This window comes from Sander vitreus, chromosome 1 (assembly GCF_031162955.1).
Source record: "Sander vitreus isolate 19-12246 chromosome 1, sanVit1, whole genome shotgun sequence".
Taxonomy (NCBI): Eukaryota; Metazoa; Chordata; class Actinopteri; order Perciformes; family Percidae; genus Sander; species Sander vitreus.
The window spans coordinates 9,148,594-9,153,299 of NC_135855.1; the positions used below are offsets into that span (position 1 = coordinate 9,148,594).

Below are 4,706 nucleotides of genomic sequence, written 5' to 3' on the forward strand. Positions count from 1 at the left end.
GGAAAAAATAGACCGCGTGGTGGGCATACGGTGGCTCTGATTAACCCAAAGTAGTTACGAGGATCCCCAAAATCTTTGTAGATGATGGTAGGATGGCCTAGGGGGAACTTTTGCGTACTCATGACATAGGGGTACAGTGAGCAAACGTCAACGTAATACACACTCTCATCAACCCCTGTCGTATGTCTCAGTTTTAAAGCGCTTGTCCGACCCCCATACAGAGCGTTTCGCGGTACGAGCGGTTCTGGGAAGTTGAAATGTTGGAGAAAGTTTACTACATTGGCGGATTTTTTCATTTTACTCCACGTGTGTTCTCTCATCACAATAACGCGAAGGTTGTGTTCAGACTGTAACGCTCTCTCTCTCTCATCACTTTTTGCATGCAGCTCCCCAAAAGGCAAACCCCTTAGCGGACACCTCTCTGTAGGATTAAAACATTCGGGGCAGCCGTGATAAAAACACCCGTGAAACTCCCACGCATATTTTACACCGTCAATCTCTGCATAGCCATCTACAAAATAACGACCAAACTGTGCTTCACCGCCATTGAGAGCGTGTTGGATAAAGACTTTTTCATTATGCATAACCCACTCTAACCATTTGATGGATTCGTTTGAGAATCTTTTACACTGTTCTGTGTAATTGTCGGGGCTTGGGATGGCTAGAGTTTTAGGTTGCAGGTAATTGGTTAGAAACACTTTCATACAAGCTGAGGCTATGGTAATAGCGCTGAAAGGGTCCACGCCTGTCTCGCTGAGAAACTGCTCCCTGAATTTAACACATCCTGTCTGGAGAATGACAACGTCGTTTTGCAGTAATACAAAGCTTTCTTTTTAAAGTCAAAGACACCCTGACTGGTTTCACCATACCATTTGTAAAACTCCTCCTGCTCACTCTTTGTCATGCGTTCTACACCGTAATCAGACGGCGGAGGGTAGGGTCCTTTGTATGTGAGGTGTTTTTCTGAGCTGAATCTGTGCGGAAAATACCCTTTTGTCTGATCGGTAAAACCCAAAGCCTTGGGCATGGCACTAAGCCGCATCGGTAGAAAAGAAAGAGAATCGATGAACCTGAGTTCATAATCAGGTTCCTCAAAACTGAGGATTTTACATCCTGTCATGAGCATGTTCTGTGGGGTTGTTTTCTCTTTCAGTATACCTTTTAAAACTAGGTAGCTGTCAAATCCGCGAGCGTTATGTGCTATAAAAACATTTCTTCGGTAGCGATTCTTCCTGAAATGCAGGAGAAAACGTCTAACACAGTCTAAACCGTAAAACACCCTCTCTTCACCTTTCAAAGTTTTTACATGCACTAGAAAGGGGATGTGTTCGTTCTTCTCATTGACAAATGTTTCAAAATCATAAAAAACCAAACCAATGTCTTTGGTCTCACCAACAATGGGTTGTATGTAACACAGGTGTTTGTCATCCAAATTTTCAGAACCGGTCGGTAATGCTTCACCACACATTCTACATTTAGCTGTGGTGCATCGATGCGCTGCCTTGCCGGTGGTCATATTAACGTAGTAACATAGGTTGCATTGTTTGCATTGTTTTACTTGATCACATAAACTAAAAGCCTGTTTGTTCATAGCACACGGTTTAACCTCTTTGTGTCTAGCAAAACAGGAGAGTGAACGGCACATCCTCTGACAATCTGAGCATTTCATGAGTTTGAACTCTTGCGTAGGGCAAATGGGGTCCATGCATACTTGACAGTAACTTTTACAACTGTGCACATAGGGTTTACTTAAACCCTTGTAACAGTAATTACAGACAAGCTTTGCGCCTATAAAGGCTTTGAGATTTTTAATCCCATAGTAGTGATTTTGCATTAGGAATAAAAACAAAGGTTTCGAGCAATCGGCAAAGTCTGTTGCAAAATGTGAGAGAGGTTCATTATGAGATGTTCTGTAAAACACTACAATTTTGCGTTTTAAAATCTCCTCAAATCTGTGTATGTCGCCAAAAGTGACTGGGGTCTGATCATCTAAGCCCGCCTGATGCTGTAATTCTTTCCCCAGACTGTCACATTGACTATCTGTGAAATCCGGCTGGAAAACGTGTGAAAGGCTGATGGCAAAGCAAAGCTGATCCTCTCTGTCATCTACAATATAGAGATGTCGTTTTTTCTTTTTGAGAATTTCACAATCTAATGTTTTCTCCAGTTTACGCTTACCAAAAAAAAACACCCTCTCTTCACCTTACCACCACCTCTAGGGTTCCGCACTATGTGAACGATTAATTCTACACCTTCGTCGGCGGCTATGTTATTGTTTGACTGTACTATACGATCAAGCAATCCTTCAAAAGCAGGACGAATGTTTGAACCTTGAGCATTGTTGGTGACTGAAACACAATCGCGTACATTTTCACCTACAACCTCCAGCTGAATAGCATCATCACGACTAGCTTGTGATTCCACCTCACTGGCTAACCCCCTAATTACACCCATCACGTTTTGAGGAAGTGTAAGTCTACGTCTCATGACTAGAGTGTTAAACCGATCATAAGAGGCTGATTCTATCTGCTCTTCAGGATCGGGTACATACTCCCGATCCAAACCCTCCCCCTCTTGGAGAGATTGTGACTGAGATATACGTTGTTCATTTTGAGGTTCGTTTGATGAGTTAGGAGCTGATATGTCTGGCTGATTTAAAGTTTGTAGCATGGCTTCTATGTTTTCAAAGGCGTCGCTGTTGTTTTGATTTAATCTTTGGGATGTGTTTTCTATGTCCTGACAAGGATTTTGTTGTTCGGAAGGTGACTCAATTTGTACATCAACATTGTTGAATATTGGTAAATTCCTTAATTGCTCTACGGCTATTTGTAAGTCGAGAGGGACTTGGGATAAGGCTGAACTAGATAAAGAATCAGAATCGCTATCCATCTTTAAAATAAAAAAAAAAAAAAAAATTAAAAAACAAATTAAAAAACAAATTTAAAAAAATTCATTTACATGCGTAAAATATTACAACATTTTTTCGCAAACGGTTGTGAATGATGCAATTATAGATTGCATTAGTTGGACAACCATCCGGTGTGTTTCCAACTGCTGAACCCTTCTTTGCAGTCTTACTGCTCCTCTACTCTCCACTACCCCCTCGGTTGAATAGTCGATTGAATCCTCGAAAAGTTGGCGGACGATCGCTGATTTGACACGTTTTCGTTGTTTAGTGGGTCTGGAAGGAACCCTCTTAATGTTGGGTGTTGTAAACCTCACAGAAGAGGAAGTTTGAGGTTCCTGTCTTCTGGGAGGAGAGGAAAGAATAGGTGTTACCAGTGCTGTTTGCTGTTTGATGGGCGACAGAGGGTATACTCTAAATGTGGGGGCTGTCCTCACTGGTGTTGAGGCCGTAGGCAAAGAGTCTGTTGAATATAATAAAAGAAAATGTTAGCATTATTATTTATTATTATAATTTTAGTTAGACATTAAGTTTTTTTTTTTGTTTCAGATTCTGAATTTACTTTAACCTAGACTGGTAAAATGAATAAAATATTTACTAGAAATGTATTTACGATGGTTAGTCATTTAATCATTTACATATTTATGTTATACATTCAATATAATAATCTTATAATCTTTTTCAACTATCAACTTTGAGCAACCTTCCAGCCCTTGTGGGGGCAGTAATGAGGCATTTCGTTGTGCAGCAACCTCGAGAACAATAAGGGCCTATGAGAGCTTGCAACGTCATCGTTGTCATAGCTCTGCGACCAGACGCTCGTATGTCTGTTTTCATTTTGAACACAGACGCGGTAAGTGATAGCTCCTCTGACGGGAGCTTTGAGTGTGTATTACATTCAAAATCTTAAAGTACCTGATATGAACGCGTCAGATCCTTGTGCCGGAGATCCCTCGATTTTTACCCGGGTTTGTGTTGCTTTCGATGGGTTAGGGTTCTTTATCACAGGACGTAGTGGAGTGGAGAGATGTTTTGTCTTCACACGGCGCTTGCCGCTCGGTTTCGGCTCGCTTTTGGCATCCTGACTTTTTTCTAAAGATTCCCTGTAGCACCCGTCAGCAAAATCTGTAAGTATATATTTTGGTTAACCTTCAATATGTTTGAGTTTTGCTGTGTATGTTTTTTTTTTAAATTAAAAAGAAGAAAAAAAAAGACGTACCAGATTGCCTTGGAAGATCGATTACTCTCAAATCCACCGCTGTTAGTAAAATATGAATAATTCTGATAAAAAAAAAAGCACAGTCCTGCATTTAGACACTTAATAGGATACATAAAAACGTCTAAAAATATATTATAATATTTACCGTTGTCCATGGTTGAGTTGGTCTTGTTCGAGTTGAGTTGAGCTGCGTGTCTGTCTCTTTCTGAAACTACTCTCCCGTTGGTGACACATTTATACCCATCGTTTGGTTTATTTTTCCCTCCAAATAATTGTATTGGATTCATATGAAAAAAAACGTATAATTTGATGCATACCAGAGAGAGTTTCTCACGTTTAGGGTCAACCATATGGTTGAACTTTCTATGCAATCAGATCGCCTGGGCAATATGTCTGTAATATCACCCAAGTGGTTTTTGACCTTTAGTGTGAGATGGTTTCTTAAAAGAGGTGTAGACCGTGATCTATACATACCTAGCATACCAGAGAGTTTCTCATATCACCGTGACATGTAAAAATTTAGACTCAATATACTCCATACCATAAAAGTGTCACTTTAGTGGAATTAAAAACAGTACACAT

At 40.3% G+C, this 4,706-nt stretch overlaps 1 long non-coding RNA gene across 2 annotated transcripts; it reads right to left on the minus strand.

Moving 5' to 3' along the window:
* Nucleotides 1-2,208: 2,208 nt before the first annotated feature.
* LOC144524694 (uncharacterized) lies at nt 2,209-4,391 on the minus strand. 2 transcript variants are annotated; one of them, XR_013502638.1, is made up of 4 exons: nt 4,270-4,391; nt 4,125-4,186; nt 3,821-4,030; nt 2,209-3,368 (listed from the first exon to the last, which is right to left on the minus strand). It is a non-coding gene; the product is annotated as an uncharacterized LOC144524694 (long non-coding RNA). The 2 variants fall into 2 exon arrangements; XR_013502635.1 differs by having other exon boundaries at nt 4,125-4,163; nt 4,270-4,389.
* Between the last annotated feature and the right edge of the window lie 315 nt (nt 4,392-4,706).